The sequence below is a fragment of the Poecilia reticulata genome, chromosome 3 (assembly GCF_904066995.2).
Source record: "Poecilia reticulata chromosome 3, P_reticulata-male-v2, whole genome shotgun sequence".
NCBI lineage: Eukaryota > Metazoa > Chordata > Actinopteri > Cyprinodontiformes > Poeciliidae > Poecilia > Poecilia reticulata.
Window position 1 is genome coordinate 29,584,646 of NC_088832.1, and position 27,957 is coordinate 29,612,602.

Here is a 27,957-nt window from a genome sequence, read left to right on the forward strand (position 1 = left end):
TTTTATTCTTATTTTTTATTGAATTTGTTTTCGTCTTCTGTCCCTTGGCTGCCTTCTTGGTTTAGAGTTCGTGAACAGAATTAAAGAGGCAGATAAAGCAGACTGAAGAATAACTTTAGTCAAACTGTTTCTGTGTTTTCAACATTCGAAAGAAGTGGTGCATGCCAATTTGTATTCAAGCGCTAATCCCAAACTTATTTGCGATTGTGACAGATTTTTACCTGTGAGCGACATCCTGGCACCGTAACACTTCCTCAGACAATCCCTCAATCTTTGAGGTGTTGACAATGCTCTTTGTATGCCATGAAATTCATTATTCAGTTTGTTAGGTTGGACTATTTGCACAGAGTTCTGAGGGATGAAGTTGGCTCATAAGATTACATTGATCAAACTTGAAAAGTTATAATATTTCCCCCTTATTATTATTACAATAATAAATAATTTTGTCAAGGAATGGTGACCTCTTTCCCTCAAGCTGGGCGTGCCAAGGTACACATGTAAGTGGGAACTGTAAACACAGAATAATATGTTTGATTAATCTAATACTAAATTATGTTTAGTTTTTTTTTTCTCATACCATTCAAGCTAATTTTTTTACTTCACCTGCAAGCTCTTATGGTCCACTGACGTAAAATATTGGCAAATTACCTTGGGAGGAAACATTTCAAAGCTCCTCTGGGGTTTCTCTCTTCAGCCTCAGCTCAGCTGCCAGAGCTCCTTTTTTAAGAGGCAGAATTCAGCACAACAAAACACTTGAGCAGTAAAGCTACTAGACTTGGATTGCACCAGGTGGGTCATTTCCTGGCCATACAGAGACCCAGTGTGGAGACTTAAAGACAATCAGAATGACAATAGGCACCTCTCATCCTGTACTTTTCTTCCACCAGAGTAGACTGCAAATGAGGTCAAACACAAAAGGGCATCAAAAAAATCAGAGTAGTGCTGGGCAAAATCTCTGAAAGGAAATAAGCATCCAAAGAGTAGAACAGGAAAAAGATATCTTGATGGGAAAAGTTGATGATATTTAGAGGGAAACTTGTCTCAGAGCAACTTTCCAGTAGAAGCTTGAATTACTGTGTTTAGCTATATTAGTATGGGAGATTCTCCTGTTATTTTAAAATAGCTTGATGCCAAAATTTAGCTAGAAATAAAAATGATGACTAGACGTAGTCCAATTACTGGTATCAGTGTACAATCTTGTCGTTTCAGAAATGACCAGTTTGTTTGGTTTGAATGAAGCATAAAATGGCGCCGCACGTTTCTTTCTCTTACACCTGCTGCTTCACACTGTTGGTTAGCTGGCTGATTAAAGGCTGCTACATGTTTTGCTCACTTAAAAGAAATCCAGCTGTTGGGAGCCATTTTTGGTTGCAAAAAAGTAAAAAATTTTAATTTTGAAACTAATGGCCACCGATCATGCTCATTTAGGTAATTCTGATTTAAAGCTGAATATTTATAGCTGTGAAAGCTATAAATATTCAACAACAAAGTGCATATGTATCCAAACAATGATATTTTGTATTTATTTTCAAGTTTGTCATGCTGATTTTCCTACCAGCCAGTCAACAATCAGGAACAAGAAAACTACCAGTCATTTTTTATGGCCTCATAGGAGTTGAACTTTTCTCTTCCTGATTTGCCTTTAAGTCTCGAACTAAACTGAGAAACATCTACAGTCTAGCTTATTTTATTTTAGATAAGCCTTGTATTTTTTTTTCCTAAGGCTGTGTATTTTAGTATGCCTGGCCTGTGTTATGTATTTAGTTTCGTATTTCTTAGCCACAGAGCTTTTCCAATCTGTGTGCACATAACCTGAAGCAAAATACAGCAGCCTGTCTCCTTATTACTTGAAAGATGCATTGAATTTTTAGAGGCCTCTCTTCCTTGGAGCAACTTCTCCTCTTTAACTTGGAAGTGGGATTGTTGGCTTTGAGTGTTACATTTATGCATGCAGGTAGTGAATATTCAAACCACTGCAGACAAGCCATAAGGCGTGTGAGAGTTATTAAACTGTTTTAATTTTTTAAAGACATGTAACTTCACACCTGTTATCACTTCAGACCTCTGGCCACTGGTCAATATAGTACATTATAATTTACTGTAATTGTTGTGGAGGTTCAATGCCGACTATCCCAGCGTAAGCAGCCTGCAGCTTTTCGTAAACGAGTCTGACCTACTATTTCCAGCTGAAGATGGGGACGAGTGGGGGGGAGTTTCGAGGACAGGAGGGGGTTTATGTGCAGCCACCGCAGCACTTTTCCAAAACCTTGTGGCTTTGCCTTTGTTCTCCATTTCTCATTCTAGCTTCTCTTCCCCAGGGAGTTTGGTTATCAACTCCCCCCTCACATATTTATCAAAGTTTCTCTGCTGCTCCAGCTTGGCCCCAGTTTCTTTACAGCCCCACCATCTCTGCAGCCCTCCTCAACGCAAAATACAACTTCAGAATAAGGCGGCTGAGGTATAGGAGTCAGTAGGATACAGGGGTCCAAGAAATCAGGTGGGCTGTCTGTTTGTTTACCTGCAGCCTCAAATTATTACAAGAACTGCACGAATACATGCAGAAACGGTGGTTGCTTCTGTTAAACAATAAAGACAGAATGACTTTGCTTCCCTTCACAATCACACTCCTCATATCCGCACAAAGGAAAGCCACTCAGTGGGTCAGACAGTGACAGACACTTTCTTTCCTCTCTGTTTGTCTTCCTTCTTTTCACTCTCTATCTCTTTCTTCCCCCTGCCCCTCAGCTTGATTGTTGGAAGGAATATTGCATAAGACCTGGACAGCCTTTCCTCCTGGAAAAGAGAAGGATTTTAATTGAAAAGGAGATCCGGTATAAAAACTCCCATTCCTTTTCAGGCCTCTGTTCTGTGAAAGCACGGAAATGTACCAAGGGAAAGAAGTCTGAGTGTACAGGGGGAGTCAATGAAAGAAATAGGTCATGTTCTTAAAACAAACTGAAAGAAAGGGAGTTTGACATCCTGCTCATCTCTTCACTTTCTGTAATGATCCTTGAGTCTTTTCTTTTTCTTAGCTGTAAGGAAGTGATCGCACAGTTTTTTTGTTCTGAGTGAAGGGAGGACATTTCAACAACAAAGAATTTAGTCTCTAGTGCTTAGAATAATAAGAAAGTCTTACAGTGGTATTTGTTATTATAATGAATAGATCCCAACAGAAGCCATGTGGGATGTAGACTCAGAACTGTGTGTTTGTGTTTTGCGTCCTGTAGATATTATGACAGAGATAGAAGCATTTTTCCAAGGTGTGATTGAGCTTGCTCTTATTCTCTAGCTTTCTCTAAAACCTTTTCTCTATTCACCTTTGGAAAAATTCAATTTTGGTTTGAGTTGGATGAATTTGCCCCTCTAAAATTGAATGCAACCATCGTAAATACTGAATGCAAACTGCTCCAGTAGATATGGATGTGTAAATATATTTGAATATAAAATAAGTGTATGCTGTCAGAGGAGGTTGTACATACTTTCTTGCAGAAATAGAATACTGACTTGTTTAAGGATTTTTACTTCGAACATCACATGCTTCATTGTTCTGGGCTGTTGCCTCGATACCTCTGTCTGCCGACTGAAGATGTATGCTGATTGGAATGGTTTGCTGACTGAGATGGGACAGGATCAGATGATGTTATCTCTACTTTCTTCCCAGGTAGCGACAGGCGATGGGTGTACATCGCCACCCACACAGCAGACCTTTCAATCTATAAACAACACTTTGCAAACATGAGACAACTTGGGCTGATAAGTTATTCAACACAACTCAAGACTTTACAAGGTTAAGAGCCAGGGAGTGAAAAGGCCGCTCGTTTAATTGGCTTTGATCCATGGATGATGCATTATTAATATTACCTAAACGATGTAAGGCAAGCCCTGGAAAGTGTTGAATCAAGAGATGAGGCCACAAGGAGGAGAATGGGTGCCTTGCTTATTTATGAGTGGAAGAATGTTGGAGAAAGTCCTGTTATGCCATTACTAGTCTTTTCTTGCTGAGAGTGCCGAGTTGTTGTATCCCACACCCATCGGAAACAGCTGCAGCCAGATCTGTGCTGCTGGATCAGTTGCTCTCCTTTAGACTTGATTCATATGTATGAGCTTAAGCTGCATTGCCCTAAACACAAGCAGTTTGCTTAACTTCCCCTTTTATCAACTCTGTTAAGAAACAACTCCACACATGGATGCGAATAAAGACGTGTTCTGAGTATGTATGGGAAGACTTTCATAAGTGACTGCTTGCAGAATTTCTACTTATGTTCTATTATCAAATTCTCTTCTCATGGAAAATACTTTGCTGCTGATTCAGTACCATACAGCGCTAAGGCTACGTATTTTATTAAGCACAGATTGCTTGTCATGACATATGACGAGGTCAGCGACTAAAGAAGCTGGTATGCTAAGCTGTTACAGCATTCAATTTCACTGAGTTGATATATTTCTTCTTTAAAGGAAGAGAAAAGTTGGAAACAAGAAATGTTTCCTTTCTGAATTTAAACTTTTTGCTCAACTTTGATGTACCAACCCCACTTACTGATTTTTGACAGATACACAGATGGTTCATCGCTCATCCAAGAACCTGCCAAGCATTTTTTAAAGTAGCCGTCCTTTTCTGCACACTTCACATGGACAACTTCCCAGTTCTACGTAACTAACCATCTGGCATGTCAGGTTAGAAATCTGTCCCATTACTTATCTGTTTTTCTTGTTCAAGTCAGACTTCTTCTTTGTGTAATTAATATTAAACCAAGACCACAGAACATCTTTAGTTTTACATTCCTGGATGGATGAGTTAATAGTTTAATATGTGTTTGTATCCTGAAAAGACAAATGAATCCTGAGGGTTTCAGTCATGGTGTCTTTGACGGACTGGTTATATAAATATAGAAGATGGAACATAGATTTGCTGTTTGATTATGCATACTTTTTTTGGGATAAAAACATCTCCTTTTCTTTTTCTATTAGCTTTCAGTTGGTAACTAAATGGAGGCAAATTTGTGTTTGAGACCTCTGGATATTGTGACAATTTTTAGTTGGAATGGGCTTTTACAAACTTCTCAGCCACAAACTTCTGTGTTTTTGGGGGGATTTTATGTGCTCCACCATCACAAAATCATGCATAATTTAGAGGTGGAAGAAACATGTTGCTTTCATATTATTTCAGAAATAAAAGAAACAATCTGAAAATTGTACCAAGCATTATTTGCCCTTGTTACTCTGACACCTTGTTAAAGAATTCAGGTTCAACCAAGTTCAGATCTCATTATGTTAATTGATACAGTCCAGATGTATGCAATTTAATTTCAGTATAAATGCAACTTTTCCGTCAATGTTTCACAGGTTTGTTAGAGAGCATTATAGAACAGACAGACCAGGTCAGGGATAAGTTTGATTATGGCTGCTTCTTAAAACAATACCCCAGGCTTTTAATATTAAACATTACTCAGTTCATCATCTGCAACTGCAAAGACTATATCGCAGCTCCAAACCTACCAAGACATCAGAAAACTGACAGAACAAGCAGTAATCAGAGAAACAGCAAAAACTGCAACAAGTTACATACCCCAAAAGAGTAGCTGCTCTATAGATGCATTAAAATGTGGCCACATTTTTCAGATTTTCTTTTGTAAATTTTTTAAAGACATATATTCTTATCTTTTGCAGCCTTGTGTTGGTCTGTCTCATAAAATCCCAATAAAATAGTTTTGAAGTTTCTAGCTGAAACTTGACAAAATGTACTCGCAAAATACTTTTGCAAACCACTATTCTCTTTGGCTCTGGCTCAGTGAAGGGCTCATCTTCTACATGCTCACATGGCCTACAGATAAGAAGGTAAAATAAGTATGTATATTTCTATTCTGCTACTAGCAATCTTCTAGTTACCTTTCCATTGCATTTACAGTCAAGACGTATTTAATTAAAATGTCTTTGGTGTTCAATGGGTGTGCCAACGTATTTTAAACACCTCTGCTCTGCATGATACTGAATGATAGAATAATGTTCTGCTCTCTTGAACTTCAGTCCATGCGTGATCAGCTGATTGCCTGTGACATATAACGACAAATTTAAGGTATCGACATTGCCTGGATGAGAGCAGGTGTAATAGAGACGCTGCACATGGACAGAAAGCTTACCAAAGGCTTGTGCAAATAGCTTTCAATTGAATGATTTTGTTGCAGAATTAGTTCAGTTAGTGCTCATTGTGTTGTTCAGAATGACAGTTTAGATTTGAGAGGGATGAATAATGCATTATACCCACCTTGTTCCACCTATTAGAAAAGCTATTAAGAAGAATATTCAGTGTTGCACAACAGAAAAACAAATATTGCAGGTGCAAAACACATGAACTGATTTTGCAGGTGTTCACTAGTCTTCTGCGTTTGGAGCATGCCCATATTTTACAAACCAGTTCTGATAATGTCATATGATTTACCTTTTTGAACTCTGGATAACAACTGATTTTGTGTTCAACCGTGTTAAACTTTTGGAACATTTCTAAAGTTATTAAAGAGGAGAAAAAATACTCCCTAAAAATTTAGCACATTTGTCAAGAATTTTCTCTACAACACATAAATAAGTATCAGAGCTCAGTGCTAAGCTGCAGGTGCTGGTTAGTCTACTGTCAATGTCTCAAGAATAACTGCAGAATGAGAACAGCTTTCCTAGCCTGTTGCTGCTGTCCACATTGCAGCGAATGCATAGGGTTGACCTCCACTCTAGCACACGTATCTTCAATACATTTGGCTGGCCGCCTTTTGTTCTAATGGAAGAACTGGCTCCGCTTTTAAAAGCGGTCAATTAGGCTCTATTGAGGGAAGGATGGGTATCTGTATGTTACTTAATGAATATCAGGAGACAAGTAATTATGACGCCTGGAGAATGTGATCGAGGCATGAAAATGAGCTGATCCAGACTGACACATTAGTGAGGATGAGGATTTATGTGATGGGGATGTACTCATCTGTAGCGTGTACCTATCTATGGAGCGTGACATGAATAAAAGTAAAGTAATTTATAGCCTTTGTTGCAGCAGAAAGGGATGGTAATTAATGTCTCCTCATAAGCAGAAGGTCACAGAAGGCCTTAACTCCAGAATCACAGGAACTTACAATGATTGTTTCATCCTCAGAAATTAAGTTGTAATACTTTAATGTGTAAAACCTTTGTGGCACTGTTTCTTTGACTCGGAACATTTTAGATCAAGTCAAGAGCCTTGACCTTTCTTTAGATTTATTGGGATCTCAATAAATCTAAAGAAGACAAACACAAAGTAGTGCATAATTGTAAATTGGCAGGAAAATTATGTTTATTATTTTTACAAGTAGTAACTCCCAGAATTCAAATCCAGTGCATCTCATTCCCTTCAGAGATTCTCTAATATGCAAATAAAATCTGCCTGTGGATGGTCTGGCTGAAAGGAAGATTGGAACAAACAAAGTTATTGTTAACTAAGTCAGTCAAAGTCCCAGCTGCCATTTGCCACAAGCCATGTAACTTAAAAGAAAGCAAAACACTGTATGTGGCAGAAAACTAACATCACAGTAAGATGTGATGGCTGCATTATGCTGTAATGATGTATATCTTTAGCATGTACCACAAAGCTGATTAGAATTGATGGGAAATTGATGAAGTTAAATACAGGGCCAACTTGGAAAAGAGCGCAAAGGATTTAAGAATGGGGTGGAAATTCATCTTCCAGGACAATTTTGCTGCAAAAGAATGATTTAAATAAGCTGTGTTAAAATGGCCCAGTCAAAGCCCACACTAAAATCCAATTGAAAAAATATAACATCCAGAGAAACTGTTCATCCTACATTACTGAGCTTGACATATTTTGCAGTTTATGCAAAAAGAAGTTTCTAGATGGGAGTAGATGTATTCCCTTATATATTTGCAGCTGAAGCTGTGTCTGTAAAGTATTGACTGAATAAATTTACATCACTATAAAAGATGAAAAATCTGAAAAATTTTCAAACCTTCTCTGGTCTTTAACTATTGACTTCAAAATAAATTGGCAGAGCTAAAGACAGGTACATTTTCTGATATTACATAATGTTTTGCTTAAAGATTATGGATATGGTGGGGTTTTCATTATATCAGGAAGGCATTTCTGTCCCTCTGCCAACCCCCAGTGTTGTAAAAACAGCCTCTCTTTTCATCAAAGTACTTCCACAGATGGCTCAATGAAATACTCTCCCTTGTTGTTCCTGTTTATTCAGCGATGCTCATCCCCATAATGAAATAGCTTCATTACAGCAATTTGCACTCGTTCAGCATTCTGGGAAAACGTGCAGATGCTCAGGTTGCAGCAGTAAGTGTTGAGAAAATGAACTTGTCCGCCTTTTTCTACAAACAACCGTTGTTCAAATGACTGAGAAATGTCTATAATGTCCTTGACAAATAACACTTTTAGGCAACAGATGGTCATCTTTTGCACCCATCTGCAGGTAAAGACGTAGTCCAAATTGACTGTAAGAGACTTAAAAGAAAAAAAGAAAAGCTCCAGAGACGATTGAAAGCATCATTTTCACTACTGTGCCAAACAGAGAAACAAAAATGTTGTAGATGAAAGAAAATTGCACCTTGTTCAGTTTTGATCTCATCCATATCAGTCAATCTAATAGCATGCAGGGCCTAAAAACACCATGTCGTATACCACTTTACAATCACATTTAGTTAATATGATTTTATCAAAACCTAAAAAGTGTGACATTAAATCTCTAAACTTTTAGTCTTGACAGAATATCTAAAGTATGTTTTTCAGGAGATGGAGGCAAATTGTGCTCAGTTATGTTTAAATCTGCTGTACCCCCAGCTCAGAAATATCTCATTAAGTCTCAAAATGGACAAATACAAGATGGCCACTGACTAAAAGTGAAGTAGAAACCTAAAGAAAACATGTTATTGGTTATAAATAAAATTCCAACCGATGTTGGGAATTGAAGGTTAAATCTGTTTTAGAAATTATTTACAAAGAAGATTGTTAAACTCTGTATTTAAAACATATTCACTGCTAACTGTGCTACCCCTTTTTATAGTAGATCAACTTTGCTATTTCAAGTTTTAAATATTTGCACACATAAACTCATCTTAAACCATGAGCTCAAGTGTTCCAGCAGGCACTGAACCTTTCCTGCACATCTAAATGCATTGGATACCATTTACATGAATATTTCTCACAGTGCATCTCTCTTCCTGTCACTGATCCAGTTTGTTTTTAAACTGTTCTGAATCACAGTAATTTGCAATCTTCTGACACTAATTAAAGTATTACTTTTCAACAGATTGTGTTTACAAATTAGGAAGCCATGCTTAATTGCATTTTTTCCTTATCTGACTGCCAAATTTGGAAAGCACTTTTTTTTTTTTTTTTTTTTTTTTACCTAAGATCATTTGAGAAAGAATGTATGCTTTGCGTTTCTCTTTCCACTTCCTGTCTTATAACTTTTCAAGAAAATAAAAGTAAAAGTTGATAGGATGTTTCTCATCAAAGATGGATGTTACTGTGCTTTACTTGTGACCATGTGGGTGGCGGGTATTTGTTTTACTCTTTGCTTTTGAACGTGATCCATTTGTGCTCAAGTGTCCTCCAACTGTCACCAGAGATGGAGGATCGCTGGGGGTGTTATCAGGAGGTGGTTTGATCCAGGCGGTGCAGTTAAGAGGGCCCCTGTCTGTTAATTGTTCACAGCTGGAGAAACTGGTGGATACAGTGATAGAATCTGGAGCAGTAATGGAAAAGATGCAAGACCAAAGATAGTTACAGCACATCACAAAGCTGGCCGCTATGTCTAAGATTTGGAAGTTAGAGCCCTGCTGATAATGGACACTTGTGGCTCAAACTGATAATATTTAAAGCCACAGAAGGCAACGTTTATAAAACTAGATTTTGTTAAAACTCTCTTTATGTCCTGACAGTAGAATATAAGACAGCGATTTGCAGAAATACACCACTCCAGACAGAAATAACCAATCAGAGCAGTGTCAATTATGCTTATCTATGTGCTGTCGTTCACAGTCATTATTGTCGGTATGCTGAAAGTGTACTAATAGCAGACAACCATGTTAACATTACTGGAAAACTCACCTTTGTGAGTTCTTGGCAGGCTCCGCAGTGGGGGAGGAGCTACTGCTGACCTGCAGAGACCTGTAAGGTGTGCTGCTTCAAACTTTCAGGCTAAGGCCACGGTTTTCTCAAAACTCCTTGCTGCAGCTTTAAACACATTTTGTATTGTATCAGCTTTATCCGGCATCTTCTCGAGGTCTTTTGCTTTTGTTCTACTACTTCCTGAATGGTATGATAGCTGCACATTCTTATGGTTGTACTTTTATGTTTGTGTTTGTTTGAAGTTGTATCCAAAAATGGATCAGGAGTGTGTCGGTTCATAGTTAACCCATGGATCAGGAGTGTGTCGGTTCATAGTTAACCCTTCTGTTATCATCTTTACTGATGTCAAGATGATAGAAATATAGTAATAGGAACTGGTGATTTTTATGGTCTAAAGTGTTTAAAGAATACCTAAATTTTGACACTTTTTTGTAATTTTCCCTCTTCTCCAGTCTAGTGTTATTTTTGCATGGTTTGTCTCTGCAGACACTGGATTTGGGTTTTGCTTGCTGTCATATGTTTAGCATTTGTGTCCAGCACAAAGGCTTGTGGATGGGCCTGGGGTCTTTTGCAGTGTGGCAGATGGTGGATTATCCAAACAAGTGGACAAATTACCTTGGATTCCCCTCTGCGCCTGGGCACTGTCGAGAGGAGCAGAGAACCCAGCAGGCCGACCTGGCAGCAGTGGATCAGCTCGCTCTGAGGGCTGACCACACACTGCTCTGCTACACTTCTTGGCATATTGGTGGTTTCTCTTTTCCTATTTCCTCATTTATTTAGAGTCGGCTTTCACTTGTTTTCTTCTGTTTGGCTCAAACAAATCTTTTGTTAGCACAAAGGATTTTTGTTTTGTAGAAATTCCTCATAATTCAAAATGAACTGCACTGCAGAAGAGCTTCGTTTGATTGATTTGCTGCTTGCTAAGTAAAGCAGGGGACGACCAACTAATGGTGGCTCAGTCAGAATTTATTGCAGCTAAAACAATGGAAAGATAATTCATTGAAAGGAACATGCATAACTGTGCCATTAATTCTGCTGGACTTCACTTTCAGCAGAGAAGCTAATCTCATTTACCTCGAACAGCTCTAAGAAGTCATGTGTCACCTTACAGAAAACATTCAGGACGCCTAATCTATCCACGCCATACAGTAGGCCCTGATGCTGATAAATTGCACTTTTAGGTTGTGAATCCTAAGTCGTAATGGTGATCAAATGCCCCTTTCCTAATTGAATTGTCCTGCAGGCATTACACGCTCCCTGTTAGCATATCAGGACCAAAGCCGGGGGGAGGCTGGAGATTTTCCTCAGCGGATAATGAATGTTATTAATGAAGCTTTCTAATGGAAGACGACTGCCAATCAGAAGTAACCGTTTCAGAGAGGCAAAACCACCAGGATAGAACAATATCCATGATCCATATCTGCCTCATCATCTGTTGCATCCAATACTTTATTCTTATTTGAGCTCTTGAAGTGTTCTGTATTTTCCACCCTAATTCGCAGCTCCTCAATCAGGACTCGATCCCTCTTTCACAAGCTGCCAATGGAAAGGTCATTCAGCCAGAAGAGAAGGCTGGTGCCACATCATCCACCGTGTGTCCAGAAGAATTTACACAACAGCAGTGGAAAATGTCAGTGCACAGGGAGAATAGTGATATGACACTCTGTGTTATTCTTGTGTAGCTCCCTGTGATTTTCACAACTTCTTGTAAATGAGCATGGTGGGCGATGAATCATGCTGTTTTCCCTGCTTAATGATTACATGGTGAACATATCGAAACATGCAATAATGTTTCACAATAAAACACTTGTTTTCGTTAGTTGGCACATGCAAAGGAAAGAATGACCAGCTTAGGAGAATCTGAGCCAGAAGAAACTGGGCCCTCCTTTTCCTGACAGGATTCTGGTAGCTTCCTATGTCTCAGCAGGAAGTGCAAGAAGTCAGACTTCTTAGTCTTTCATCTCCACACCCACTAGACCAGAGCCTCTGTCTCCTCTGTAATGTTTGGTCGGTTCTGTCGTTTCCTCCAGACCTCACTCTCTCTGACTGGTTCTATCTCGCATTTTACACTTGCAAAGCACATATAGATTTCTGTGAAAAAGTATGTTCCGCCTTTGACATTTATTCTGTTTTTGCTTTTATGTCACACTTAAACGTTTCAGGTCATAAAATAAACATTCAAGTTTAAACAAAAATTATGTTTTAAAACAATTTCATTTCAGAATGAAAAATGTCATCTGATCTGATTGTGCCACACGTGGCAGCAACAACTGTATGTGTTAACTTTCATTGAGTTTTTACATCAATAACGAGGATGAATGCTCCACTTCTCATAACTTTATCAGCTTAATTTTAGCGTTTATGTGTACAAGTGGCCTATTTAAGGTCATGCACAACATCTCAATAAGATTTAAGCGCAATCTTTGAAAAACTTGTATTTTATTTATTTCTTTTTTTAGCTATTTTCTCTATCTGGTAGAAAAAAGTTCATGATCATACTGCCACAATCAAGTTTGGCTGTTGATACGATGTTTTGAGGGGATTTTTAACATTCTGAAGTGCTGTATTTGTTTTACACTTGATGTAACAAGATGCAAAAGTTCTACCTTTGTCTCATTGGTCAAAGAGATATTTTCCCCAAAGTATTTTTTGCCAAACTCTCCAATCGATGCCATTGCTGCCCAGTTTCTTTCTTGTTACTGTATACTAAACACTGATATCACCTGTGGCACTTGAGGTTGGTAATGCTTGAAATGTTATTTTGAGTTCTGTTGTGATCTCCTGGTGAGTCACCGTTGTGCTCCTGGAGTAAATTTGGTAAGCCAATCACTCCTGCGAAGCTCAATCACTGTTTCATGTTGACTCAGTGTGTTGAGATTGGCTCTTGCTGTGGTTTTCTGAAGTCCCGTAGCTTTGACGCCAAAAGCCAATGACTTTGCAATCTTTTCTATACTGACAAATGTAAAATAATTTTGTTTTCTCTCCTGTTCCGGAGGTAATGTTTTTTTTAGATTGGGCCATTCTTTGTTGCTTTTCAAGATATTTTTTGTGGACAATTTCTTGATTCTTCAGGTCAGACTGCAATCAGGCATGACGGTTTGTAAAATTAATTATATCCTTCTGTAACATTTGATTAATCACAGTAATTTGCTAGGATATATGGCCAGGTAGGGTCCGATATTTTTTAACTTGATAAAATGATTATTTCCAGAACTTCATTTTGCATTCCTTCAGGTACAAATTTATTTCATCTGGAAATTTTTAATGTCACAAAACAAAAACCTGTGAGCAGGCAAATACTTATTCAGAGCACATTGTCCACATAAACAGCGCAATAGACACTGAAGATGTGATCCAAACTCATAAATCATAAATCTCTCGCCATGTCCTACGATGTTGGAAATTTGCTCCCACCATTTCTTCATCTGCCTAATTCTCTCTCTCCCCCTCAGAGACTCTTACTCAACATGTTTTATTCATCAGGGGAAAACAGAGAGCTTGAGTTAGAATTACATTTGTCAGAGGTTAAGAGCACAACTGTGCATAGCGGAGAGATTATGACTGTTCGACATTCAGCCACCTCACGAGTGTGGAATCTGGTGTGTGCGTGCTCCCTGAAGAAAACTGATGAGCCGCAGTCAGGAGGGAGGCAGCAGGTGCAAGAATGTGTTAGCGGCTCTGAGCGGGATGGGGTTTGTCAGCCCACACTTGGCACACTGTAGGGAGGCAGAGGGGAGGGTGTATCGCTGCCCTGGTTTGACGTCTCTATGGGCGTGCATGTGGTTGTCAGTTCTCGGTATGCTCCTTGTGTGCTTCTGTACATGTCCTTCAATGTAACTACAGGTCTCATATTTGTGTGTAGGCCAGCTGACCTTTCTTTAATATGGACTTATGTAGGATGGTAGTCGCCCACACAGCTGGAGGAGGGGAGGAATCCACAAGCTCCATGCCTGCTGGTTCTCTCAGCAGCTGAAAGCAAATATGCAACCTCATAAGGCCCTGACGTGGTATTAAGACCTTGGTAATAGATGGTTATAGCCTCCGTGGTGAAGATTTTAGTGTTTGTGTGCGCCCAAGTGGTTGAGTTTATAAATAATTATTGTGGAAAAACAGGCGGTGTGGTATTTCTTTTATATACTGTGACGTAGAAAAGGAGATGGCCTAAATGAACTTTGGCATTCCTTTATAAAACATGCTGTGCAGCTGTTTACAACCTTACGATCAGTCGCCCCCTTGCTCTTGTGCCAGATAGCGCCTCACTCTGCTTAACGGTCAGGCTCTTTTTGTTTTGCTTGCATCCTCATTTTGGCGAGGGGATTTTGGCGATGCAGCACACATTCCTGCTGAGGCTGGAGGATGCAGCCAAACCACAGGGAAGATGATTACACTCCTGAGGGAACCAGTAGATGAAGTAGCTGCATGTTCTCTTCCTAAAAAGGCATCCTTACCTCTTTTAAAGCCTTGTTTTAAAAATACTCTACCAGTCGGAATTGCCTTTACTTTCATCTCTATCTATAGCATGGCATAGTTGATACAATTTAGAAGAGGAGTCTTTTATGTTTCTTTGCTCTGCCAGTAGCATGAAGCACAGCTTGGCACTCTCGTCAACCTTTTTCCACAATGGCAGTTATTCCTTATTGGATCCGGGAAGCAGATGAGGCAAAAATTACTCACACAGCATCATCCGGTTTTATTTGGATGAGTGTTTCTGTTTTTTTTTACAGGATCAGGATGTTTTTCGGGGGGAATCGAACTATAAAACTCAGCTGCGGGCTGATGGACATTTGGCAGAGGTTCCTGGGCAACTAGTGGGGCTTCTGCTGTTGCTGGCAGAATTGGTGAAGAAGCTCCTGTCACATGCTACAACCACATATCTGGGGTTCAGCCAGCAGAGGCATCGTAAACTCAAGCATGTGGCTTGGCACAACAGACACAGACTATCATTATAGAGCTCTGACTGGTTATAAAGGTGGATGAGGCAATTAATGGTTTCCTTTTTATGACACTTTTATAATCTGTTTATATAGCTATACCTTAATTACAATTTTACTGTAGTTTTTTTTTACAACTATCAAGCATAACATTATGACCATCCCATTTTTTTGCCAGTACATCCCCAACCCATCCAGCTACAGTAATTTTGTCTGTTGCATCCAACCACATGGGACAACCCTCACTCTTTAACTGCATAAATGAACCTTGGTTCAGAACTCTTTTTTTCTAACACCACTTGCCATAGATGCTGACTAGGACCACATGGTATTTGAACATTCTATTAACACATTACAGACATGCTATTGTGATATCATTGTTGAATGTAGTGATGATGTAGAGTATCTGCAGTGCTTTAAGAAATAAAAAACAATCTTTTTTTTAATCATTTGCATTTGCACCCTCTTGTTGTCAAAATGAAAAGATAATCAGTGATTCACTTCTCTTGTTGTGGTCATCATTTCATAGCTAATATTTATAAACAGATATGTATATGCTGTATCCAACAGCATATAATCAGTGAGACTACTTTAATTTAGGTGTGCTCACTTTTGCAAATTGGTGTGAGACTATAAAACACATTTGAGTTGTAACAAAGGACGTTTAAAGGCGCTGTAGTGTAAAAAGTCTGTTATCCCAAACCAAAGAGACCCCTGAGATGTCTGAGCACAAAGCAGTTGTACAGACAAATGGCTAACACAATGCTGAAATGAGATTTCTGTTTCAGTTGCACCACATGTCCTGCAGGGATTTTGCCGATGCAGCCGTCAAAATTAGACATACGAATTCCAGTGTCTTTTTTTTTTTCCTACGCTGCAAAACAGCAGCACTTCTCCAGCCTAATGTCAGAGGAGTAATCCGGAAATCTGTTAACTTACACCTACACAATGTTACTCAAGGGCCTATAAACCGGTCCCACTCCAGCAGTTTATGAACTACGGTATGTATATGAGAGGCAGTCATTGCTCATTAGTGGGAGAGCTAGCTAAGTCAAGATTTACATTACAACTTTTGTCTTTATAAGTTCTCATTTTCTGCCATGTGCCCTTAAGACTAATTTGCGTTCAGTGTTATCAGGAGTTTCTTTTGTTTCTTTCCATTATCAACATAAGCTTGGTTTCTTAAGGGAAGCTTTAAGTAAGTGTAAACAAAACAAATCTGAGTAAAATATGAATGTGATGTTGCTTAGATTGATGCTTAGCTGATGTCTGAGTTTTGTTTTGTGCTTTGGTTTCCTTGTGTTATCAACTTATCATTTACTTTCCTTCACAAACTTGATCTCAAGTGGCCACACAACATAAATTGACAATATTACAAAAATGAATTCTTGTCATTTCAGTGGAAATAACATCCTCTGGGTTCCTTGTTTCTCTTCCTTTTTATTAGTTAGCTGTCGTATTGTCTTGTTTACTCCTCAGGGGCAGGTGCTCAGCACTATTGATGTGCAAGCTCGCCCTATGAATTTTAAAGCCCTTTTGATTAACAGTAAGCCGTGTGGGAACTAATGAAATTTTAAAAAATGCATCCCTCAAAAAAAATTATGCATCATTCCACAGAGCTTCTTCAAATATTGACCCAAAAACCAGTGAGGGATTTAGAATTTTGATTTCGATGTGGCGTGACATGAACAACAAATAAGTTATGAATGAAATTAAATCTCAACTCTCAAAGAATGATATAACATAATGTAACTGACAAAAATAATCCACAAAATCCAACAATTTAGTTGCTCAAAAATGTTTATAACACCAGATCAATAAAAGAAAAGATTTTCATATTTTAAAAAAGTACAGCCATGTTTTGTACAACATATAATCTCAATACTTGGTTGCAGCTCCTTATTTATTACTTGACATATTTGGAGCATGGCATGCTTAATAGAGAATCAGTCCACATTTGTTAATAAGCTTTGCCTCACAATCCTCTCTAAAAGTTACATTTGGGAAACTTTTTCACACAGTTTTTCCTCCCATTGAACTTTCCGTGTAACTTACAAGTTTTCTGGACAACTTCAAAACCATGACTCTAAAGTTAGGGACATACAATGTATGTATTAAAAATCCTTTTTAAATATTTAAAGAAGCAGAATTCATAGTTTTCATTAGCTATAAGCCACATTCTTTAATGCAAAAGAACAAAAAAAAATAACTGTACCACTGTGTGTAATGAATCTACTTAGTGTATGGGTTTTACTTTACATTTTTTTAAGTTATTTTAATTTATTGAGATCCATTTGCATATCTGTGCTAACCTTTCAGTTTCACTGCACACGCAAACTGAGATACAGCTCTTCTTCTTTGAAAAGAACTGCCCATTTCATTCATGCAAAGTAAAGTAGGTAGAATCCTCTTTTGGTGTGCAGCATTACAGCCAGATTATATTTTCTGTGCCTGCAGTCCATCTGCCCATCACTCTGAATCAGGCTGGACCGAGCTGAAAGGTCTGACTGGAGTTTATCAGAAGTTTCTCTCTGGGCTATCTGACAGCTGATGTAATAGAAACTGAAGGAGCAGAAAGCAACATGGCAACACACACACCAGCTTGGGTTTGGGGATTCCTGTGCCGCTCACTTTGTACAGGTGGACACAGACAGGGATCAGAGACGGCAGACTTTGTTTAGACAGAGAGGTCGTTGGGTGAACTGTGTCATTTTAATCCTTCTTTAACTTAGGCTGTCATGTTCAACTCTGGTTCGAGTAAAAAGCATGTAGCCATTTTTATCACCACATTTAAAGAAAACACTGACAAAGGTGCTTAAAAATCCCCCAGAATAAATTTTGTATTATTAAAGTAGCATAATCTCAAACTAAAATCAATATAGAAAACTAACTTTTAATTTGAGTATTTGTGTTTTGTTAGTAGGAAAGAAAGTCCCAAAACCACCAATGGAAAAATTGTTGATGCTTCCAGCAATCCCTTTATAATAAGTTTAACTGAAACATTTTTCATGTCGTGCCATTTTTTTAGGTTTCTTATAGTTATAGAAACTTCTAACTAGTAACCAATGACTTTCAGTTTCCCTTGCAAATAAATGACTCAGAGGCTTTGCTTTAACCTTGTGAATGTTATAGGAGAACACAAAGTGCTGTTCTCTGGAAATGGGTTTTGAACAAATCATTAACAGCAATTGCACCACCTGTAATTTTATGTAAAACACTATTTATTAACTTTGTATTTTTCCCAACTGAATAAATGTGAAACATTTGGAGTTTCCCCAACTTGTTTAATGTGAGATTAATATATTCACTAGTGATGCCAGCAAATGTAGCTCAGCACTGTATTTTAATATTGTTGATTGCCATAGCTCACACTTGTGTTAATCTGTTTAGCCTTTTGCTTACATGGGAGTGACATTAGGGAACATTAGGCATGAAAATCTAATAAAACCATCCCAGAAAATGGATTTGGCAAAAACAGCCACTTGTCTGGCTGTTTTTGCCACGCTTTTTGTTGAGGCTCAGCAATAACAGAATTATGTATGAAATCACAATCTGTATTAAGGTAACGTTTACTTTCCTGATTGTAGATCATTTGGCTAAATGGATATGAACGAGCAGTTGTGAATTTTAACTCCGAAGTTCTGCTGAAGCTCATAAAAACCTGTGAATGGTGGCGATGTAATTCCACCCTTTTACAAGCTTTCCTCCTCACTGAGCTCTCTTCAAGCTTCTTTTTGTTTAATTTTCTGGTTGTTGATGTTGTGTTTTATGTGTTTAGAAGCAGGGTGACCGGGATCAGATCACACTCAGCCATGTAAACACTGTTAGCAGCTTACTGGCGTAATCCAGCTCCATGTTATTTACTCTCTCTACGTATAATCATGCAGGGAGCGCTGACCAGGAGAAAGGATTCCTCTGAAGGTCAAAGCAACACACACAAGCAAAAGAACGTGGTCATCGCTTGTGTAACTGTTTGCATTGCCAAAGCTTTTCTGATGCACACTTCCCTGAGGACATGCCTGTCCTCTAGACTGGATGGGATGGTAAACAGGTCCCAGTGGTGCTTCAGCAAAAGTAGCCATCCAGGATAAAGGGAACAAATCAATACCAAGCCTTCCCCTGTCCCCCCCACCCCCCTTTCAGCCTCAAGCTCCAAAACATTTCTCTTTTCTTGACATTGAGAAGATTAATGTTTCAGTATTTAACCAATTAAAATTGTTTAACTGCTTTTGCTGCATCTTTATTACAATGTGTAGTCGATATGACTCCTAATGAGCCTCAACCTTGATGTTGTAACAACACGCTTTGTTTTTTTAAGTGATATTGGTATGTATTTGTAGTTCAGGCTTGCCTGACTATTAGGAAAAAAATTAGGTTGTGCAGAGTTCAGTTTGTTCAATTCTAGCACAAGAAACGATGAATGCTATCGACCTTTGTTTTGAACCCAGTTTGTGTGTAAAATATGTGTGTTGCGTCTCAGCGTGCATCAGTCTGTGCTAATGAGAGACAACTCAGCAAGACTAAAGCGACTGTCAGCTACGCTCTGTTCGCAAGTGGCACAACTTCATTTCCCTGATTTATTCAGTTGCAGCTTTTCGTTTTGGTCTGGCAAGAGATTAGCGGATTATCACATAAAAGAAAAAAATAAAGCATAAAGGGACTTAAGAGCTCATATTCTTTCTAGGAGATTTTTCCACCACTTAAAGTATTAGAATTAGCATTACAATCAAGATATCCCAGTTTTAAACAAACATGCTACATAACAGTAGTGGTAATGTAATGCATACAAGAAATTAACTGAAGAAAAAAAAAACTGGGGGACGCTCGCTACAAAACATAAACAGTCCAATAATTTTCAGTCCAATATAATGTAGTTTGATGCATATTTTGAGTTCAGTTTTGAGGTGTGAAATATATTGAATTGCAATACTAATGTGTGCAAAGCAAGAGAAATGAAAAAGAAGAGTTGGAAAGATGTGGGGTTGCAATCGATGATGTCATTGCAATAATAAGCAACAATGTTATCCTCTCTTGTCATCATGCAGCCCTAGACTGAATAATGCCAAATGCAGTTTGAAGACAGAGCAGGACATCTGGGTTTGTATGACAATAAGTGACTGTGTGATCAGCATAGAGAGGGGTGTATTGTATTATAAATATTCAGACCTAGATTACTAGCTAGTAATCAAGGTCTCCACTTAATAGAGAGCCTTGAGAAGCACTTATTCATCAATTATGTCAAGCCCACTAAATTATGCACTGCTTACATCCAGAAAGATTATTTAAAAACAACCCAAACTCAGCTGAAAAGCCTGGTTCTGAAAACCTCTGGCACATTATGGGATGTTATTCTGATTCAGACATGTGACTCTTGTTGACATCTTTGGCAATTGCAGTTTGTTGTAAGGATTGTATATCAAAGTCCTATGAAGATGTCACACTTGGCTTATTCTAGAAGTTGACATGGTTACTTCCCAACAGCTGCTCTTGGCAACATCCAGTTAAAAAAAAAAAAACTGTCTATAACTCAGTAACTTGAGGCAAAATATGAATAAATGCAACCACTTCATCTACATCACCCTTATTCAGCCCAGGTCTTTATTTGAACACACTTGGCTTCCACTCTTTTTTGTTTCCTCGTCTCATCCCAGCAGAGAAGAGTGGAGTGAGCAGTCTTGACATCCCCTGGGGGAATGTGAGCTGGTTGAAGGTTGAGGCAGGAAGAGGTGCGAGCGGGTCTTTGCTGACTGTTGCTGGAGGCCTATCACCATTAATGGGCTATTGACCCCCATTGGTGCCGAGGCATAAAGTGGCTATTCATCATAGGCATGTCCACGTGTCATCAGCCTCCTCTGCGACCACCCAACCAAATTAGGCATGATGACAACAGGCGCCTACTGAATCCAATGCTTTGCCTTTTTCCTTTACGCTCTGCCCGTTTCCTTTCTTCCTCTCTTGCACCCTGCTTATCTCTTCTCTTCTTCGCCTCTGCCTTCCGAAACCAATCACGTTGTAGGGTTCTCTTTACACTAGCTATACACAACCTGAACTCTGGGTGCACTCTCCTCTAATCCGCCGCCAGTCTTATCTCGGCGCTGGAACAATAGTGACAGAACGAGCGTGGCTCAGATTCGCAGCCTGCAGGAAAATCGCTCGGCTCTTGGAATGCTCTGAGGCACTCCGAATCCAACAGCATCATCCAAGCAGCCTGTCACTGCCTCACATTGAGACATTCTCTGTGTGTGTCGAGCAAAGACGTCAGCTTCTTTGTGCCTGACTGTCATCCAAATGGAGTTTTCACTGCTGCAGTGCAATTGAAGGCAACAACAAATAATTCATCATATGTGTTGATGCCGGTCTAATGCTCGACATTGGTTTGTTCGTTGCAGAGCTGCGTTAGCTTGCTGTGAGGGCGATTCCTGTGATTCATGTAGGGAGATGGGCATCTTTCCAATTCGCTGTACCAATTCATCTCCTATTAATGAGCTTTCACCTCAGTCCTAAGGAGGCGTAATTGCAGTTACGCTTTGCAAAGGATCAATGCCACCATCCATGCATCCACCCTGCAGTGAGAACGCATTTGCATAGTTGAGGCATTGCTAATGTCACACAATGAGGCAGGATCAAATCCGAGAGAGTCGCTTTATAGTGTTGCACCATCTCTCTTTGTAAACAGTAAATCCAGTTAATCCCTCATTACTGCCAGACTTTCTCAATTAGTAATCTTTTAAGAATGGCAGGGAAATGAAGTCTTTTGTTTCTTTGTTTGTCTTTTATTTCTTGACCTCTTGCTGTCTCTCTTCAGATTATTCTTTTATGTTTTGATGCAAGCATCATGATTCTCTGGCAGGATTTGTCTGCCATAATCAACTCAACACCTTGGTCCAATCTTAAATATTCCCATTGCTGATGGGATGATTCCTGCAAATGCCTTCATACCTTTCAACGTTTTTGGTCATTTCGTCATTTAACAACCGCAAAGTTAAAGATATTTGTAGTGTATAAGGATTAAGGATTTAGTTTTCAGTATTTTTAAATACACATTTAATAAGTGTGCAAAAGAGTTCTTACATGTGTATTCATTTCTCTTAAGTCAGTTGTTTGTTCTCCAGCTTTGCAGACTTAAGGAGACTCCGATTTATGCCCATTCTTCTTGGTAAAATAGTTTCACGTCAGACATACTGGATAACGAGCAAATCTAAAAAAATGTTTTGTGTGTCATACTGCAGATTCCATTCCTAATAACAACTTTGGACTGTGACTTAAAACATTCTGAATATGTGTTGATGTGTACCATTACATTGTAGCTTTGGCTGCATGCTTGGGGTCATTGACCAGTATCAGCTTTTTTACAGCTTGCAGTTTTCTTCTGAGATTCCCCTGCATCTTTAAATGAACTCTAACAAGCTTCTCTATTTTTGAACAGTCACGACTGTGTAACACCACAACCATGATGATGTACTTAGGATGATTTGCTGTGTTAGTTTTCTGTTGCACATTGTTTTCTGTTTAAAGGATAAAAAGTAACTTATCAATTTCATCTCACCAGAGTACAGTCATCCACATAGCTTGGAGCAAACTGCAAACATGACTCTTTGGTATTTCTTTAATGATGGCTTGCCACACTTTCATGTGGAGTGTATGACAGAAGCTATCCTGTTGATAGTCTCCCTCCTGACTGGTTGATTTCTTTTGTCTTTACTTTTAAGCAATCTGTGTTGATTAGAATTCCCCATCTGTTTTCCATCAATCCCGCCAACTTCCTGTATCAGCCTCTTTGTTTATTTTTCCTCTGTGGCAAGCTGATAACACCTGCCTGTTTCTTCTTCTCAAATGTTCTCCTCCCTTACTTTATGCACTGTGTCCTGGTTTCTTTTTTAATACATCTCTGACGTCTCTTCGCAGAGCTCTCTGCCTTCTCTCACGCCGTCTCCGTTTGTTTGTCTGGTTGACTCCCGTCATCACCCGCCTCTGTCTTGTTTTCTGCTTCCATTGTGTTGTCTCTTTAGGGTTACGCTCTGCCCCAATGGGGGGATGAATCTATGTATGTGTCATTGTGTTTGTGAAGACAGTGTTCAGATTCTATTCCCTTCAGCCGTCTACTGAAGCAACAAAGGAAATCTAATACACATCAGTGCAGGCATTAAGAAACTGTTTAGCCAAATCTCTTAGTTGATAAAGGTGACCTGGCTCTGTAGATCCTGGCTCTGTAGATCCTGCTGCAAGTTGTATCACTCTGTATCATCAGCCCAGATGGCAGCACAGAGGGCATTTCTAAGAAGACTTGAACCCAAAATAATGTAGGACCAAAAATATGTTTTTTTTTCCCCCTGGGCAAAACATAAAGCGAATTGGTTTGACTCTTTGCTTACAGCCTTCTTACATATACTTACACACATGACAAACAGATGCTTCAGTGTGTTCAGTGTGCAGCCATCGCAGGCTTGGCGCGTTCAGTCTTGACAAAGGAAGAGACTCTTTATTGCTGTTTTCGTTTGGACCACAGGAGGCTGACAAAGACAGAGCAACCCACGAAAACACATCCTCCTTTAAAGATGGATAAATGAGCTGTGTTTACTGAAAAAAACCAACAGACTGGCTGAAGTATTTTAATGCCATAAATTATATCTAAATAAGCCAGTATTGATGTTAATTAATTTTTTTTTGTCTGTCTTCTAATCCCTTAAAACACAAAGAGGTGTAAAAATGAGAGCAACATTTGAACACAAACACTGAGGGACTTTTTTGTATGAAAAGCTCAAGACAAGAGCATCTTTCAGCTTTACTCACCAAGCTGAATGACACTTTGCAGTAAGGCCGCCACGGGTCAAGAAGCAAGCACCTTTGCTTGTCAGCCCACTCTCTAACTGACACTCAGTATTTGTGGACGACCGCTGATCAAGCAGAAAAAAAAAAGGAAAAAAAGTCCCTGCTTCCATCTCAAGATCAACTCTGTTCACTCAAAACTCCAGCAAAATCTCAATGTCATGTCACTGCTTTTTCTTCACGGGCAGACTTTTTCACGTAGATCCACATACTTAGACGTAACTCTTTCACATTGACCATATTGTTTCAGCAGCAGACATGCAACATTTACGCATTTGAAGGCGATGTAGAGTGAATGAAGTCTAGCTTTTCTCTGTTTTTCTGTTAACCTCATTAATGTTTTACCTTCCTGAAAAGATAACATTTTCCAAAGAAAAACTCAGTGGGTGAAGCACGAGGGAAAGTCCTTCAAAGTCTAAGTGATTTTTGCCCATTGTATTCCAGGTGTGTGAAGTCAATTACATTTAATCCTTTACCGCACGCAAGAGATGCCCTCAATCAAACCCAGATATTCCCCACGCCTCTGAAAGCCGGTTCTTTCCATTTCGGCGGGTGCAGGTGGGCGGCAGTGAAGTCCAACGGCAGATAAACGGATTTTCTCTTCACATGTCAGAAGCGTCGGCCGTACAATCAAAGAGCATTTATCCAGTTGTTTTCCTCTTTCTTGCAAACGCAATCAGTTTGTTAGAAAACAAGGACAATCGAGATAAGAGTGGTCTGGCCGATGAAGACCCCGAGGTCTGGTCAGCTCTTTGTGTGCAGCAGGATGCTGCTGCCAGGTTGGTTGCTGGTAATGTTGCTTGATTTAATCCAGAGATCCCTGCCTGTCCATGCTCTGCAGTTATAATAAACTCTGATCCCTCCTTCCTAAAAGGTAGAATACCAGCTTCATCTAAAATGTTCTGAACTAAATCAGGATAACTGCAGGAAAAATATGAACTTTATCTAAAATTTAATTGCTTCTTAAAATACTTTAAGCAACAACCTGTTATTTTAAATAATGATTGACCCTGGTGTTTCTTATTCTCTCATAAGTGCATGTTATATATACAGTGCATGAGTGACAATAAGGAAATAAATCAGACTTGTCGTGCTGCTGTAAGCTATGAATAGAGGAGATGTGAGAGGTTATAAAAAGAGAGGGGAATCGCAGCATCTGGAAAGGAACTTCAGGACATCCGGGGAGAGGAAAGGTAGGAGGAGCAGCGAGGAAGGGGGCGTGGCAGCCTGACCTCTGATCCCCAACAGAGGATAGAAACCTAAGACAGAAGACAGACTGCAGCTGTGTTCCAACATGCAACCCCACGGTCATGTCAATCACCATAATTTCCCTGGACAGATGCGTCCCCGCCCAGGAGATAGACAGAAAATGACAGGAGGAGGGAAGGACTGGATGTAGAAGGGAAACGGGGTCAAGAGGGCGGCTATCTCGAAACAAAAAGTTCTTGATTAGAGCCAGTTCACTGCGGCATTTCATCAAATCGTACATAACTACAGAGAAAGACTCGCCCCAGCAGTAATCACTCATCACATCAATAGTAAAACTTTTTATTTTTTCCGTTTACTTCTTTTACTCTCTTCTAGAGATATCAGTTTCCTTGCAAGCTAAATAAAATCTAAAAATGACATAAGCAATATTTACTTTAGTCATTCAATTCACAAACTGAAACTCAGTTACCATATATGGATCCACTACACACGTGCTTACTTTCATTTTCCTTTAAATATATAAATGTTCTGTTGTTGCTATTCTCCATTTGAGTGTAAGCTATAATTGCGTTTTGCACTTGCAGGTGGCTATTATCAGGATCTGTATCAAAACTTATTAATGGAAAATTGAGTGGAAGGAAAAGGTATTGTTGGAAATTAGTATATATTTCAGAGAAATGTAAAGCAAACTCCATTTAATAGTTTTAGGTAGATTTTCAAGGCAATGAGCAACGCCAGACTATATTTCAAGAGCTTCTACACTTCAGGAAACAGTAAAGAGGTACGCAATTTAAGTTGTTTAAGGTACAGTGAGAGGCTTCCACAGTCAGTAAAAATCTTTGGAGCCACATCATTTCCTGATGTTGACCCAAAGTGTTTTATAAATTTCAAAGTCAGTACAGATGTCTACCAGAGCACTCCATGCTCCGCTCGGCGGACGAGCTCTATGGAGATCCTGGTTTTACTTTTTTTGCAGGATTTGGCTCCTGACCTCACATCCAAAAGTACCTTTAGCTGATTTAATAATCCTACATAAGTATTTTGCACAGCACATGGACATACTTTTCAGTAAGTGGATATTTCTACATTGGAAAATACATTTTCTTGGTGTAATGGAACGCTTAAATTTTCTGAGAAGCTTTGTTTTCTCATTATTCATAATCGTTACAATTGGCAGAAATGAACACTTACTTCTTCGCTCTGTGTAAAATGTCTGTGTTTCACCTTTTTAATTAAATTATGAAAATGACTTTTTCACCCAATTTTTTGTAACTGTATTTTTACTGTTTACATCAAAGACTGCAGGTTTGTCTGGCTTACATTGTGCAATGAGCCTCGCCTCGTTTTGCCTCACCGCAGCCACCACCATCACCAGTAGCGGCTAGCTCCATTAGGCTCAACGCATTGCTCATTTTTCCGCAAGAGCTCCCTTGGGCTAAAAGGCAATTATGCAGTAGTGTGGCATAATATTTCATTCTTTTCACATTGCCTTGCGCTATGATTGTGCTGGTCTCTAACAGCTTCATATGGCCTTGGAGAAAGGGTGCCGCCTCCTAACAACTTTATGTGAGTAGAGGAAGACTGGAGAGGGAAGCGGGGGGGCTCTCAAGGGCACGAGGCTTCATTAGCAGTCAGGTCTTTTTTACCTGCTTGCATGGAGAAGGAAAGGGGCTGGGCATGCGTCTTAGTTTTGGTTTGATGCAGTTAAGTAGATTTACAACGTAAATAAAAAAGGAAAGTATAGACTCAAGGTTGAATCATGATCTTGCTTTTGCTTTTATTATTTACATGAAAAAAGTTATATTTAAGTGTTTTTGAAAAGCTGCTTTCCGTTTCTCAGGGAAGCACTTTTACACCTTCTTTGAGGTGTCTGAGATAAGCATATCTGCTGCATGAAAGTAAATATCTCAGACAGTTCAGCAGCCCACACATCCTTTCAGGGAACTGTATCTTTCTGATAATTTTACACATTTGCAGTTTAAATAAAGGACACTCCAAGAGGCATAACTACAGATAAGATGGAGATCTGGAAACTGATTTGTGTTTTGAAAATCTAGGTTTAAAACATATTATTGTGTGAAGATTACAAAAAATGAAAAAGCAGTTATGTGCACGTTTTCGCACAACCCTCATTGTAGATAAAAAATCTCATGTTGACACAGCAGCTATTTTTGTGTCTATTTTTTCACTTGCCCTCAAATTTCAGCTTCCCTCTAAATCTCCGATTTAGCACAAATTGATCCCTCTGGGAGGTTGCTCTGGAAAGTGCTGGGCCAAAATTAAAAATGTTTTTCATTTTCCAGTGGAGAGGTGGAATTATTATGAGAGAAATTTTGGCTTTTGTTTTTCTTTGGCTTGTACATAGCATGTTGCAGAGATTATTTTTGCCTTAAACATTTTTTCAGTTTTTCATATAGAACCACAAACCTCAATTGTTTGGTTTTTACATTTAAACACAGCACTGTGCCATGCGTTTGCATATCTCAAGCTTGAACATAAATTTTTAAATCTTCCCTCAAATTTTTATTTTAAACCTTGGATTATGATTGTATCTAAATGTTCCCAGTCCAGTTCATAGTGTACATTTGGGATTGTAGTCCTCCTAGAAGGTGCACTTTGTCTGCAGCTTCAAATCTTGTGAAGCCTCTACCAAGTTTTCTTTTATGATTACCCTATATTTTGCTCCATCTTTGCATTCCTACTGTATTTTCCGCACTATAAGGCGCACCTAAAAACCTTCAATTTCCTCAAAAGTTGACAGTGCGCCTTATAATCCGGTGTGCCTTATATACATACACATTTGTAGAGAACGGAACAAATCACATCCCGTTGTGTCTATTCTATGCGCCTTATAATCCGGTGCGCCTTATAGTGCGGAAA

At 39.1% G+C, this 27,957-nt stretch overlaps 1 protein-coding gene across 5 annotated transcripts in view; it reads left to right on the plus strand.

Moving 5' to 3' along the window:
- The window catches only part of shf (Src homology 2 domain containing F), a 100,153-nt gene that overhangs the window by 36,777 nt on the left and 35,419 nt on the right, over window positions 1-27,957 (plus strand). The window lies entirely within an intron of this gene.